The sequence below is a fragment of the Dermacentor andersoni genome, chromosome 3 (genome assembly GCF_023375885.2).
Source record: "Dermacentor andersoni chromosome 3, qqDerAnde1_hic_scaffold, whole genome shotgun sequence".
NCBI lineage: Eukaryota > Metazoa > Arthropoda > Arachnida > Ixodida > Ixodidae > Dermacentor > Dermacentor andersoni.
The window spans coordinates 149,955,476-149,971,911 of NC_092816.1; the positions used below are offsets into that span (position 1 = coordinate 149,955,476).

Consider the following 16,436-nt stretch of genomic DNA (forward strand, 5'->3'; position numbering starts at 1 on the left):
ATTTTAAACAACAAGCTAGGGCTAACTAAACGCGCTGCTAGGTTTCTGCTTTCGCCAATATGTGTAATATAAACATGATTTCAGCTTGCATGTTTAGTGGGAGGCCTGTAGTATCTTTGCCGACCAGAGTACAGGTAAGAAACCATTCTTTCGGACATTTGAAAAACACATAATTTATCATTTCTTTCGCGTTTAACTTGTACGACACTGTACTCTACCAGGGCGCATATTTGTTGATTGAAACGGCCACTTTAAGCTTTCCTTTATCGAACTATATTATGCTGATTTCTTTATCGGCTCTCGTGTCTGTTTCTGCTATTTACATAAAGGGCGTTTCAGTTAACACGTGCGATGCCTTTAAACATTTTAAGTTCACGCTACACGACTTCAAACAGCTCAGTATTGTGATAATCGTGTGTACCAACCCCAAGCATCTCTTTATCAGAGCATAGGGCATAAATAACACAATTACCAACTTTTCAAGTGCATAAGGTATAAATAACACAATTACCAACTTTTCAAGTATCGATAATAATGATACACGATCTTCTATATAAATGTTGCAGAGCACATTAACATGTTGCGCTAATTCCCCCAACGGCAACTGCACGTCTGACTCCCCTGCCAACCCTACAGGCCGACTACAAGCTCAACACTACCGACGAACTGGTGCACCAAAATCGATGCGTGCGCCCTTAGGCCATCGAAGTTCTGCTAGGCTGCTGCATTGACCCCGCACATGAGAGAAGAAATAGACAATCCAGCTTCTACGACACCCAATATAGCTACGTAGAACAGGGTACAATTAAGTAACGATAAGCCTCTTGGTCCCGGTTCCTTGGCAGGCCAAAGCTCAAGTGTCCCCCCTTTGTCGCGCCGGTGATAATCAAGACGATACGACTCCCTTGGCATAGACGGATACCAGTGTTAATGACACCATGATTCATACAGCTCTCGTGTGCCCATTCATACCAGAGGCAAGCCAGACGTGCTCGTATGCTGCCGATCCTGCACCGCTGGCCTATCTTGCCTAGCTTGTCGCCATACGAGACGGCTTGGCTGCGTTGCTCCCTTCTGTTCAGGCTGTTTGATATTCTCAGCTGATCGCTCGTACGTACTCGACTGACGCTCTCCACGACATCGGTCCCCTACACTCTCAGAGAGCCTTCACCGTCGTGCAGCCAAGACCAATAAAGTGATACGCGTCCAGTGGGTGCCTCGACCAGCTCTCCTTGAGTCTCCTTGAAGCAGCGTTGGCAACTCACCCAGAGATTATAATGTACCCCCTTCAGCACTATATTGAAGTGGCCTGCGGACAACTGATCCGGGAAAAGGAAAACATCCGACGTACCACACGACCTCTTATACCTCCGTGTATATCAAACCTTCTTCGTTGGCTAACCCGCCGAGAGGAGCTTACGTTAAATCGCCGGGGTCGTGCTCACCCCGTCTGTTCCCGGTCGCTGGCCGCAACAGCAGCGTGGTCCTTACAATACATCATTCACGTTTTGGGACACAAACATTCAAAATGTGACAGTGACATAATTTAACACAATTTCCAAAACTTCATCTAAGCTGTCTCCACCACCTCCAGGCAAACGTCCTTCGGCCTGGCTGCCCACCCGACCTTGAACATTGGATTCATGGACCCTGCCATCCTTCACTTCTAGAATTTCTGCACGAGTCAAATTTGTTCATGTACTTTTTGCCTGCTTTGTATTATGTTCGAGATGCTGGCGGCGCGCATTAGTGACAGCGAGGCAGAGAGGAAGGCGCAGTCCCTAAAGTACGACAGGCGGCTCGCAGAGCTGGAGAAGAAGCTCTCGTAAAGATGGCGGGCACCAAAAAGGGAAGACTCGTCATCTGGCAGTGGAACTGCCGCAGCTTCTCAAACAAAAAAGCAACAATGACACAACACATTAAATTGACCGCAAAAAGACAAAAGCCCGACGAAATCATTCTCCAGGAAACATTCGACCACGCCAAAATTGCCGGGTACACTGTAAAAAATTTCCGTAATTATACGGAGGATTTCAGTCATTATACGGAGAACTGCAGCGTAAAAATACGGAAACTATGTCATATTTCAAAAATACGGCAAAATCTGCCGTTAATATACGGAAAGTGCTCTCCGTTTTCAGCTTTACGGGCATTTTCACTGTAATCATATGTACGGCTATACACTGTTTTGGACGAAACAGACAGAATTCCGTATTTTTGTTATGCGAACATCCATATTATTGTGAGAAAACTTAAGCTGTCTGAATGAGCGCTCGTACTCGTAAAGTTTCAGTCAACAATATTTTATTGAACACGCAAACTGTACGCATTATAAGGATGCGTACAAAATGTGAGAGCTAGCCTTCTACCAGAAGCTGCAATAACAGATCGTATAAATATATATACGCATCTTCTATTGCGGTCGCAGTTTGCCGCGCATATGGGCCTCGCTGATCATATGCGCAAATATATGCGTGTTCTTCGCAATGTTCTCAAATTAAGCGCTTTGTAGTTAATAGTTGTAGTTTAAGTGAACGAAGAGCCATGGACATACGTGCATACGTAAACAAGCTTGCAGCATTCAGGTGCTGGTGCACTGGGAATGACATTGGTGCTCTGTATACGCCAAAAATTGTGTGCACTCTAAATCAGTACCGAAACGCAGGGAGTGGTATAATGACCGTAATGGCATTTACATTTTGCAACAAATGGTCTCGAAGGGGGCTGGCGGCCTATAGATCCAAGTACAACGGTCGGATGAAATTTTCGAATGCGGCAAGCAATTAACCCAAGTGTCAAAGGGCATTGCTGAACTGCAATGTAGTTGGTTTAACTCATTCCCATAATATTTACAAAATATCTCGTCTCTGACAATAACTGCCCATTCATTGAGACAAATCGATTACGCATAATCTTCACTGTTCATGTGTTAATTCTTGCGATAAGATGTAATCGCAAACATTTGGCGCTTCATCTTGAACCAAGACCGGTAAGCGCGCTCGTTCTTGTACGGTAGAATAAAGAACGCGAACATGCACCGACATGTGTGTAAACTACTGGAAGATGACTGAAGATGAAGGACCTATTACCGTGCTAGTACTGTGTGTACTGTCAAAAAGAAGAAAAAAAATAATACGGAAAGAAGGAATGCCCAGTGCCGAGATGTAACGATTCAAGCTTTATTCTTTTTGACCTAGAATGCAACACCATTAGTTCCATGTGCTTTATATATGGGTAATGTTATGACACAACTCATTATTTACCTGTTCATTACATGCACCAATTATCACTATACTAGAGATTATGGACGCATCGCAGTGCATTGCTGTGCACTTCATTGCAGCACAGGGGTTAGCTATCCCCAGTAGCGAACGCTTTGGTTGACCTCCCTGCCTTTCTGCTTCTTGCATTCTCTCTCCCTTTGTATAAAACGCACTAACTTGTGGGAGAGAAAGTGTTCTCCTCTTTTAGAATTCAATTAATTGTCAAGCAATTATATTGCAGTTCCAGTAACTGTATCGACCGCGTCCCGGTCGAAGAAACCAACAGCAGGCGTTTCAAGACCACAGTGAACTGTTATATTTATTGCGCTGGGCATGTTATACCAGAGCGAGGGAAAGGGGGTAGTGGAAATAGAGGGCAAGGAAAGGCACGTGTCGTTCCAGCGTGCCAAGATAGCTTGTGCTCGTTAAACTGATACGATACAGTAACTAGAGCACAAATGGGAAAACGAAACCGATTCTGTTTTCAGCGCTCACAGAGTGCGGCACCAGGGGGCAGCACGCGCTGCGCGTCCGTTAGGAGTGGCAGACGGAGCTGCACATGTGTAGTGAGCCGAAATTTTTCGTGTCGTGTTGTAAAAGTTGTTAATTTGCCGTAAATATTTCTTGATTTGTACTCAAGAGTGAAGCAAGACTTCAAGGAAGAGAGATTGACGCATCGGGAGCGAAGAACAGAAGCGATGGATGGTTACGCTGCTTGGGTCTCGGCACGTTCGAATTGGCAAAGTTCCGAATTTGTCGCTGTGTTTTGTACGCTTGTGCGCTCGTGATTTGCCGTCATCGCGCGGAGATATTTGCGCTGGATGTCTTTCACTTCGTGTACAAAACTCTGCACGCTGCGGCATCGAAGAAGTTGTCCTGTGTTTGGGTGCACGTATGCGCTTGGACACGGATATATCCTGCTTGCTCTCAACGGGTGTTCAACAGTCTACGCGCACTCGTAACTTGCTCATGAGGTAAGCCCATTTTAATCTTATTTGGTTTGCATAACGTAGGTGTTAAAGTGATGTGTGGTAAGCAGGTGTCGCGAACAGAAATATTGTTTCAAAAGACCACTATGCAACGTCTTAGGGCAAAACTGACGCATGAATGGGGAAAGGGATCACCCTATCTTTTCAGATTGATTCCAGTCGTAGCGCGATCGGCTCGATCGCAATTTCCGTGAGGTACTCCTAACCTTTTGCTCACTCGCGTTAAAAGCGTAGAATAACACTGCGTTCAGTTGCGCACTTGTATTGACGCTTGTATTGGCTTGAGAGCATACTGTATCCGATGCAAGAACTTCTGTTAAAATACGGAAATAAACGTTCGAGGCAATAGCAGTCGCTCACTACCTGTGATCGTTACTTTCTTGATTGGGTGCACGTTTTAATTGTGACCAGAAAAACAAAAGTTCTTTGCTTTGGCTGCTCTGCTGTGTTTCCTCGGTGCAACTTTTTGCAGTGCAGCAAGACGTGTTGCTTCGAATGATGTCGGGGCAGTCAAGGCAATCGTGTCAGTAAGCAAGCAGTAAACGGGGTATCAGTGTGAAAAAAATTGGACATACAAGAGAAGCGAATGGTATCATCATTGACTCTTTTATTTTACGAATAATTCAGTTGTATTATAAAGCGGAGAGTGGATATGCATGAAAGTCAGATTGTATTGATACTCAGCAAAAACAAGGTAACTTATCATTACTAATCAATCCTTTTCTTTTACTGAAAGGCAAGTTGCTGTTGTGCTGGAGCTGAGAAGAGGTCTGCTGCCTGCAGTGGGTCCATCTCTCTCAAGTTATCGCAGTATTGTAGCTCTCAAAGTGAGTGGATTTTTCTTTCTCTTAGCTATTTGCCACCTGAATCATGACTGCCACCTGCCACCTGAATCAAGCTGTGTAGGTGATCACTGTTAGTGACATTGGAGTGCTGGTGGACAAGCACTCCTTTATGATTGCAACGCATATGACAGAGTGTAGCTGTGGCACTATGCGAAGGTGTTAATCTATAAGCCAAATTAGGTTCTTTGAGGTAATATGTTAATATATTGATGACATTGAATTGTGGTCTAGCAGGCAAAAATGCTAAACAAGGAGAAGTAATATTAATTTGCACTTGGTAACATGTGCAAGCAATTCAGGCTGTTACACATGAAATGGGACATTTGTAGATGTCTTCTACAATGCTGCAGTCCTGAATAGCTTCAGTTTAGTGATACCACTATAATTTCTCTGTAAAGCATGCAGCACAGTTTAGCATTGGGGGAGGCTGGCATCAACAGGCGTCTACTTACTTAGTTAGTTAAATGGGGTTTAATGGCGCAAAAGCGGCTAAGGCTATGCTGCGCCAAACATGAGGTGTTTTAAAATCCAGTTAGTGAAGGAAAAGGCTTTGTTAATAATCTATATTTTATGTAAAAAATCCAGTGTCGTCTAGAAATTTACGAACGGCACATAATGGGACTAGCGGATCATCACCTACAATTAGAGCAGGGTGCAAAGGTATGTGCAGTTGATATAATTTGTGCAAAAGTGTTCGTCTGTGTGTTTCAGTCTGCGTACATGTGAGTAATATGTGCATAACTGTTTGTGGCTGTTGACATTTCTCACATGTTGGTGTGTCTTCTTTCGTAAGTAATTGTTTGTGAGGTGTGTGTGCCCAATGCGTAGTCGGCATAAAACTACATTGATGAAGCGCTCCTGATGGTAGCATGACTTCCACTCGCCAACTATGGGTTTCGTGAGATGTAGTTTGTTGTCAGCACAATGGTCCCATTCGCGTTGCCATTTCGCCGTTAAGGCTTTTCTAATCGCGCGGATGCTATCTTTGTATGGAAGTGTTGTGTTTGTTATCTCTTTGTTCGCTGCCATCGATGCATATCTATCGGCTGCTTCGTTACCCGGTATCCCAACATGACTTGGTACCCAGCAGAAGTGGATTGATCTCCCATATTTGTTAAGTGCGACCATGTTTAGTATGTCCCCTAACAGGGGTTCACACTCAGATTTTAGGTTTAGAGCCTTCAGTGTACTTAAGGAATCAGTGTAAATGACTGTGTTTTTGTGCTTGCCAGTGAAAATCTTTTTCACTACAACCCATACAGCGTAAACTTCAGCAGTGAAAACAGAGGCATGTTTTGGTAGACGAATACTTCTTTCCGAATTTTCTGTTACGGCCCCTACACCCACGTGTTGTTTTGTTTTGGACCCATCAGTGTAGAGTTGCATGTGATTTTGATATTGGTCCTGAAGAGCACGGAATTCTTGTATAATGTGGTCGTGAGGAGTGTCTCTTTTCCTTAAATGTGTTAATGTCCAGTCGCACAACTGCGTGAAATCGTACCACGGGGCCAACCGTTCTGGTTTCTTGGCAACCTGGAGGACTTCGTGGGGAATTTCATAATCCCGACACTATTGCTCATACTGCAGTACAAGTGGCCTTAACATGTTTGGTTTATTTCTGTAGTGTAAGCGTGAGTTGCACTGTGTGACGATGTTGTAGCATATGTGTTGCGGTGATGACTGAATTCTGAGCACGTAAGGAAATGTGAGGAATGCTCTGCGCTGCTGTAATGAGGGTTCGTTACATTCAACATATAAACTTTGAATAGGTGACGTCTACTTACTGTGAAGTTCAAATGAGGTGTTACTGTTAGGGTGACTATATATAATTTATGGTTTAATTCTAATCTTGTATGAGGCAGACATAGTTTACCCACTTCGTTAAACAATAGAGATGTAATATCTATGTATACAAGTATTACCCATTCATTTATGCCATTTGGACAATGGCAGAAATGCATGGGCAATACTTGTGTACATAGACATTACATGACTATTGTTTAACCAAGTGGTGCCCCTGCATGCTAAATTTTACAGGGCTATTATTAAGTAATGTCAACTTTTGTTGTAACATTAAGGGACCTTTTATATTATTACAGATTACCACCATTGTGTACCATCATAGTGTGATATTTACACTAAATGTATTTGACTTTGCTATAAAACCCTGCACAGTGGTGCATCATGAAATTTTTTTCTATAGTTTCTGGCCTCAGAATGCACTTCACGTTATATTCTTGTTTGCAACGAAACTATAATGCAGGTTTCTCTCCTTATATTTTGTGGCACTTCAAGCTGCGGCGAGCTAAACCACTGGGCAGCAATACTGGAATCGCTACTGCGTGTGGAGCTGTCTTCAAACACACACAACGAATACATAATTGCTTTTTTAGCGCAAAACAATCGACACAAGAAAGACGACACAACAAGGCACTACTCTCAACTGGCATCACTTTATTGCGTCCCTCCTTTGTAGACAGCAGAATCTAGAAGAACATGCGCTGTGAACGCCATGTGCAGGAACCACCAACATCTGATCACAAGAGCACACTCATACGACAGAATCCAAAAAAACCATATTGAGCACTGTACAAGGTTAAAGAAAGCACACTAATGCACTGTGACCCCAATGACTGTATGAAGAAAGCTTCCGATAACTCTCTGGCGGTGGTATCACGGCTCTTTTTCAAAATCGTAGTATCACGAAACATTGCGAACATAAGCGATCCATACCAACAGGCACAGGTTCCCATTTGGCTGAACATTGTAAAATATGGAAGTGCAAAGCCATGTTTCGTGATACTATGATTTTGAAAAAGTGCTGTGATACCACCGCCCGAGAGTTATCGGAAGCTTTCTTCATACAGTCATTGGGGTCACAGTGCATTAGTGTGCCTTCTTTAACCTTGTGCGGTGCTCAGTATGGTTTTTTGGATCCCGTCGCATGAGTGCGCTCTTGTGATCGGTTGTTGGTGGTCCCTGCACATGGTGCTCACTGCACATGTTCTTCTAGATTCTACTATATATAAAGGAATGACGCAATAAAGTGATGTCAGTTGAGAGTAGCGCCTTGTGCTGGTCGACTTTCTTGTGTCCATTGTTTTGCGCTAAACAAAGTATTTATGGATTCGCACCAACTAGCCCGCCAATGCATTGTGTTGAACGCAAAGAAATGCTGCTTTGCCTTCTTTGACTGTATTGCGGGCACCTCTGAAGTACTGTCTGTCCAATAACCTTGGTGGCATGGAAGTGCCGTCCACTTCTATGCGTTGCTTTCTGTTTCATTGTGGCATCACATCACATTACATTCATAATGTGTATGTACTTTTTCTAAGAGACCCATATTCCTATCCTTGTGTTATATTTGCTGTCGCATTATTTATGTGCAAATGACCAGTGCTCCAAGTTCCATTTTATCGCAAAGTAAACTACTGGTACCTAAACAGTTCTGTATATCAGAAAACCAAAGCCCAACTGCCGAACACTATCAAGCAGCAGCCTTAGTACAGTGTCAAGTAGTCAGATTTTATTGGTTATGCAGAGGCGCACAGCGTACCTCTTTATTACTTGCTGAACAATTAAGCTGTGTGAAAACGTAGTATTTATGTAGCTTCAACCACATGCTATTGGCCATTGTTCCTGCCCTCAGCAAATGTGGAAGATTATCATGGCATTTCTTTTCCTAACTCTTTTTCCTTATTACAGTGGGATTACTGCATGTGTAAGTAGGAAACGGATAACATAGTCAATAAAAAGCCAACAATGTGTAAACTTGGAACATTGATTGTACAGTTTGATGACCCAGAATAAGTAGAAATACACCATAAATGATTGACGATTAACTTTTACTTGACACAGGGCTAGAGCATACAGTAAGCATACTGTATGCTCATACGGTGTCACATCAATTTAAATTTTAGTGTAGCTTTACAGTGTACGCTTCTATTGTTGCATTCTGTCAGAGGGTTGGTAACGTTTCGCGTGTCTAGCAACTAGACTGTCTATATACAGTAGTAAAAATGTGCGAACTGTATTTTTTAATGATTTGATAGAATGTGTAGAACAATAAAGCCATACAATCAACGCACAGTGATGTGACTTTCTCTGCACATGTTGCAGGTTCAAAAAAGTATGGTGGAAGCTGTTGCCAAGGTTCCGACCAGAAAAGACAGCCAGTATAAAAGGGTCCACACCACTGATCTCTACTACAGGGCATGGACAGCACATCGAGCACCCTCGACTGAAGCCAACCTTGTCCCGGAAGTTGGTGCTTCACAACTTTGCGGCAGCACTTCGTTTGCACGGGTGTGTGGCGTTTCTTCCCCTAACATGCCTGCCTGATGTGCCATAAACTACCCAAGCAGTGTTTCGAGGTGTCCAGAATTTTTCCATTGCAGTGTCTACAGTGTAGCTAACATAAGTGGCGTGCAATGGAAACACTGGTAAATGAGAAAAAACTTGATGTAAGAGAACACTATCGTATACGGGTTCAGATTTTCATAAAAGCGCTTACCAGACATGTAGAGACCTCCTAAAATGTGAAAAACCACAAAGAAAAGTTTTTCGGCAGCAATATTATCTGATCGCACGCACTAGTTAGTCCACCATATGCCCTGCTTCCAGGACAAGCGCCTGCTTGACACCGCATTTCCACTGGCTTCACCTGCATCCAGTGCGGTGTGCTGCATCCAGCAAAACATTAGAAATCACTGGTGCACAGTGTTTTCTGTCCCCTTTCTCGACACCTACTGAACACATGGTAAACTGTTTCCAAAGCAAAAAAACAGAGGGAAAGGGCTCTGAACACATTGCATTTTAAAGTGGCTGGTACTGGGTAACGCAAGTACTGTGGCATAGTAGATTTGCACCAGGCAACCTGGGCGCCCAAAAGGCTGCTGTTTACTTGCAAATGGCCAACGTATTGTGAGCATGTTGAAGTTCTTTTTTTATTCTCATCGCTTATTTAGCTAGTGGAGACAGCTTTCACAACTGGAGAAGAAGCCTTGGAAGCATGAAACACTTCACAAAACCAGCTTCAATATATCGTGTCTGCATCACAATTTCATGGCTGCATGAGTGAACCCTCTGGTTAACATGTAAGAGTGTTCATGATGTTTGCCATGCATTATCCACTTTATTTACAGGTCAACCCTATCTTGAGATTTAAGCTGATGTTGCGTTTAGAGAAATTATGGCCGAGAGCCAGCTTTTGAGAATACAGATTGAGCTCGAGAGATTAAACGCCAGAAAAAGTCGTTGAGGATTTCAGATCAAGAATCTTCAAAGGCCACTTCATTTAGTGGTGTTAATATTCTGCTCAAAGTTGTTGATTGTTACGTTCATATGGTGCCCAAGCATTGCGGTAACAACTTTGCTTGGAGTACATAGCAAGGGTGTATTCGACGTAAGCTGCTGGCTTTTTTCTGGGTTTTCAGAAACTGGTTTCTTGTTCAGTTTAAATTTTCAAATTTTGCATTGTTTATTAGGTGTTGTGTCCTGTTTCCTTTTCCTGCAGCTTCTTAGTTAAACATCTGAATAGTGAACACAACTTGGCCTTTTGCTTGATTTTCTAGATTACCGCCCTCGATGCAAAACAATTTCACTTCAAAACTGCTTGTACCGTACTGAAAGAATAACTTGAAGCAGCCATAGCCACCAATAACACACAAGAGATCATTATGAAAATTGTAATATTGTTTTTTGATCTACAGGGTGTCTTAACTATTGTGCACCAAGATTTAGAAATATGTAAATGCGATGTAACTAGACAAAATGAAGGTAATGTTGTTTGCCGTCGCTTGGAGATACTCTGACTATATTTTGCATTCTGCCTAATTACATAATTCTTAATTAGTTAATAAATATCTCAAATAATTAAATGAAATGTGTCAATGAAAAGTTGTAGAGCAATATGAAAGCCTCCTTATACACTTTTGTTACTGTTACTCATTGTGTGCTACATAAAAGTTTTTCCAAGGAATAAGCCTGCGAATACACATAAAGTGTCTTGAGTGGCCAGTCATGTGTCAGTTTTGTGGTGCAAAGCCACGAATACACCTTAAATGGGTTCTTTTAAGAAAAAGACTTGGCTCAGAAAATTATCCTTCTTTATGCAGCCTGTGGAGACAAGGTTTCTTAGACATGGTCATGGCCCTCAAGGAAGATGCCGAGGCCACAGGCAGTTCCTCCAGTGACCGTGAAAAGGTCCCCTGGGGCACAAGTCTAATTTGGCACCCCTACCTTTCTCCTGCAGCTTTTGTGTCTACTTAGCTAACCAGGTGGGTCAGTGATGGCAAAGGGAAAAAAGAATCAACAGCTTCAAACGTAGAACTTGCTCAAGCTCAATGCATTTTTGGTGTGAAGTTTTTCCCTTATCATTTATCAAAAAACGGGTAATAAGTATATGATATGGTCTTCATACGGACACCGCTTTCCCACAGAGAATTAGCAGTAAAAAAAGCAGCTTATGAAGGCTTGAATATTAGCTAGGATGATGTGGCATAGATAGGATAATGATTATGAATGTTTCTGGTAAAGGTAGTGGTAGTAGAGTGAATAATCAGTTTATATATAGATTGAAAGACATTTCGTTCCAATGCCAGAATTTTAAATCATCCCAAATAATTCTTGCGTTTGATAGTCTATGCGCATTGAGTGACAGTGCTTCTTGATGCTTGCTTCTTGCTGACATCATTCTTATGCTGCATAATTCACCTGTTTAAATTCCCTTTCTCCCGTTCAAGCAACTTTACATTCATCATAACATACCTTGTAGATGAGTTCCAGAAACTTGCTGATGAGATTAGGGGGCGGCGTGCACCCCAGGCTTAGATATGCATTCAAGAGCCTAATATCTTGCAAATGTTAGAAATACTCCTGCTAAGCAAGTTCTTCGTGTCATACAAGGTTATTTGCGAGTACGAATTTGCCTAAATTTAGAAAACAACCTAAAACATGTCAAGCAATATCGCTGACAATACACACACATTCCAACGGAACTAAATACAAATAATATAGCAGCAAATGCAGAATCATTGGCATGATGCCATTCTTTCAGTAGAATAAAATCTGTCCTGCGTTGTAAATCTGGAATCCTTTATAATCCAGACTACTAAATGCCTGATGAGGGTTGTGACGTAAAAGATGCGTGTATTTATTCCTCGTTTTTTTACTTTAAGACCCGATAATGCTTAAACAGCAGTGAAAGAACTGAGATCACGGTACTTAATACTTTATATTGCTCCAGAAATCCGTTTTTCTGCCGATCGCAGCATTTGACACTAACAATTTTTGACAGAAAATGTGAGACAGAAGGCACATAACACTTAAGGTGGTGCTATTCACTTTGATTGTTTGGGAACAAAACTCATAATGTACATGTTATGGCCCTACGTGTCATTGCCTTTGAACAACAAAAAGGTAGGGGGTTCGCGTTTTGCAAAACTGCATGGAGGTTTTTACTGTGTGCAATTAAAATTAGAAACCTTCACAGCTGATACTAAATGCATTCTCCACAGCTTTAGGTTATACAGGTGCACTACTTTAACAGAACACACTCTTTTACCTCATCACTGCCCACACTCTTAGGCAAAGTTACACCCTTTGGAGTGCCCCTTCTGCCACACAATGATAATTGTCATCTGCCTTGTTGCGTTTCCTTTTTTAACGCTGCGAGCCCTGTACTTTCCAGTAACGAACGGCATGCGCGTTATCAGCATGATAGCATTCCCGAAAGGAAAGTAGCGGGCGTGGCGTTTTAAAGAAAGGAAACACATCAAGGCAGATAATGATTATTGTTGTGTGGCAGAAAGGGCACTCCAAAGGGTGTAACTGCCTAAGAGTGCAGGTGGTGATTCAGATTCTTCAAAGGTGTTTCATTGTATGGGATGGCACATCGCTCTTCACTTATTTGCGGAATATTGCATTCCAATTGTGTCATATGAGATGAATCCATTAGAGAGCTTTAACTTGCCCTAAATTTATTACAGCTCTGTACTGGTAAACTGGCAGCAGCTTGCAGTGCTTGGGGAAAACACAATTGTAACTGCCATATTATATGTAACTGCTAGTGCACAGGCATCGGCAGCAGCAATGGTTGGGGTACACTTGTTTCTTCTGTTCTGGGGTATGCATCCTCCACGAGAAAGTTTTTTTCGTCTTCCTCTTCTACCACATTGGAATGTGAAATGGGGTGTAATTTGTAGGGTATACTCTTGCATAAACTTCATGAGCATTTATTCTTGTCTGTGCCACTGATCATTGTTGCTACCACTATAAAAGCAGTTTACAGCACCCGTAGGGAACAATCTGTGAATGTTTAACGAACAGTAAGGATAATGAATAATCGAATAATTTTTAGTAATTTTCAACAAATTTAGCACTCTTTGCTTTCCACTGTGGTGTTTTTCAAACTGTAATGTTGGCACAAGGTTTGTCTGCAGGATGTCATTTTGTGTGAATGAGTGCACTTGTGCGCATAACACCTCATCGTCAACATTCTGCTCCACAGAATGTCATTAGCTTTCGTATGCATTGGTCACTGTCAGCTGCTCCTTTGTTAGTTGGAATGTAGCATTTATGTAAAGAACATTTGATGTTCTAACAAAAAGCATTGTGCCCTCTTATCTTCCAATTCTCCTACTTGATGGCTAGTGCTATAATAGCATGGTTGACACCATGAGAGTCAGTGTGGTGTATAATTGTGTCTGGTGGGGTGGGGGGTGTACATTAACTTAAGCAACTTTTCCAGACGACTTGAATCAATATTGTGGAATGCTGGTTTTTTTTTCAATCACTGTTACCAAGTTTCACTTTGGTTGTGGCAACAAGTTTAATGTAGTTCGCTAGCACTCCTGCCAACACATATAATGTGCAGGCATCTGTGTTGAAAAAAAGACCAGCTAATGGTTTGCGAGGAGCTAAGGTCCATTTAGACCATTAAATTTTGAGCTTACACCGGTGGAAATAACTGGTGAATGAAAGCACACCCAGGAGAACTGACCATAATATTTTCTTTCAATATAATAATGCTGAAGCTTTGAACTGCATATGAACTGACTTGTTTAAAAAATGACCCATTTCCTTGTTCAAGTAAGACAAAGGTTCCACAGGAAGACAGAAACTTGAAGCTGCAACAGCAGCATGAATATAAACAGCGCTCGACGTTTTGCAATCTTGCACCTGGTTATAATATTGTCCATCCCATTTTTTTTCACAGGCTGTTCTTTACTGTTTTATGGTCATACCCAGTTTAATTTTAATGTCCCTATTTTTTAATATTTCGTTAATATATCTTTTCTTCATCGGCTTTTAACAAAATATATATTCGTAATGTGCCTTCATTTACCATTTACAGTGATCTTAACCAGATGCATCTTGATACAAAATTTATTTTCCTTAATTCTTCGTTTTCCTTTTCCAAAAGTGCAAACTGTTTATCTTGATACCTATTTTGTCTTCTCGGAAGATTAGGTCTACTGGATTAATGGCTGCTTACATGTGTACATCATTTTCTGTTTTGGTCACCCCTACTCTTTGCAAGAACTGACAGTAGCGCTCATACCCGCTCCATCACAATCACCACTGCTAAGCACACCCTTCCTTCCTTTATTTTAACACTTTGGCTTCTCTTGACCTCTTATATGCACCAGTTTCTTCTCCCCCAATGAGGCTAGGGGCCACTGAGCTATGCACAATCCAAAACAACACAGCCAAGGAAAACATTTGCTACCCTAATGACAAGCACCTATGTCGAAATGTTGGCTATAGCAACATCCCTTGTTCCAACAATGTTGGTCTACTTACATGTTTTTCTAACACGGAAGTTACTGCTTTGTCATGTTCTGTGATTATACTTTTTTGCCGCTTTCTTTAGGATGGATATTCACAAATACTATTTCTTTCTCCTAACAGCAGCAAGTTTATCCTTGCAAGCATTTTGGGTCAAGAACAACTTTCACCAGGAAGAAGTGCAAGACGAGTGATTGAAGAAAATAAAGTTGCTTCTGTGATCTAAGAACTTGAGGACTGAAATGTTGCACCTTTGTGTATATATGCTATGCAGTGCATTCATATCACAAAGTGCAAAGTGTTTTATCTCTGCAGCCATGTCAGTGTGTTGGCAAGACAATTTTCTCAATGGTGACCTGCTGCTTTGTCTATGAGCTGCCTTCATGACTTTTGCATTAAAGGCGATGTACTATCGTGGACAAAAGTACCCTGGAAGTGCGAGCGTTGACCAAATTGCATTTCTGTTCAAGACCGCTGAAAACAGTGGGTCACGTATGCACATTCCGAACGCAGATGGTAGCACGGCTGATCCCAGCAAATAGTGCACCATAAAATTCGGTCGACTCTCGCACGTCCTGGGCAATTTTGTCCCCGATGGCACATTCTTCGAACAATGGATATGCTCTGCAAGATGAAATACGGGAAGCACCTGTACTTTAACGGATATAGTACAGATTTAGCATACAGAGTCTTTCGTTTTCTGAATACGGCAAGCACCTGTATTTTAACGGTTATAGTACAAATTCAGCATACAGTGTGTTCCGTTTTCTGAATACGAGAAGCACCGTACTTTAACGGTTATAGTACAGATTCAGAATACAGAGTCTTCCGTTTTCTAGATACAGAAGCACTCGTATCTTGTATTACGGTCTCTCTTTTACAGTTGTCCGTTCTACGGAAATGACCGTTCTTAGTTTACGGAAGAGTGTTCGGTCACAAATTACCAGCAAATTTTCTGTAAAGTAAGGAAAATTTTTTTTACAGTGTACGCCACCCACAAACAACGCACAAAAGGGACGGGGAGGGACACAGTCGTGACCACATTAGTCAAAAAAGGACTGGTCGCGATCCCGAGAATTATGAGAAACATTACGGACATTAGCCACATCCTCATAGAAGTCGTACCACGCAGCAAGAAGGAGAGCAGCACTTTCGTCCTGAACGTCTACAGCAGCCCGTCCAAAAAGGGCCTAACACACAATTTCGAAGATTTAATAAACGAAACGTTGACCATCGCCCGCGACAACAGGCTCTTCATCGGTGGGGACTTCAACGCTCCACACACGCAATGGGGATATGGACACTCGTCCAAGAAGGGAAAAAATCTGGCCGACCTCATAGAAATGGCCGGCCTAACCCTCTCAACGAGCCGGCCTCACACACCAGAGTGGGTGCGGGCCCCCATAGGGACACCACACCAGACCTAACGCTATGCAGGAGAGCCGAGAGAATCACCTGGGAGAACACCTTCGAGGACCTGGGGAGCGATCACAGGATACTCAGCATAGCCCTAGGAGAGGCCCGCGTCACGAAGGGAATAAAACATAAGT

The 16,436-nt window shown here is 42.3% G+C and overlaps 1 protein-coding gene and 1 long non-coding RNA gene across 3 annotated transcripts in view; one reads left to right on the forward strand and one right to left on the reverse strand.

The window, feature by feature from the left end:
• The window catches only part of LOC126524642 (monocarboxylate transporter 14-like), a 344,518-nt gene that overhangs the window by 102,999 nt on the left and 225,083 nt on the right, over window positions 1-16,436 (reverse strand). The gene's annotated exons all lie outside the window — the stretch shown is intronic.
• LOC126524646 (uncharacterized) lies at window positions 3,816-15,115 on the forward strand. The gene is made up of 5 exons (XR_008611038.2): window positions 3,816-4,237; window positions 4,989-5,079; window positions 9,217-9,402; window positions 11,214-11,375; window positions 15,010-15,115. It is a non-coding gene; the product is annotated as an uncharacterized lncRNA (long non-coding RNA).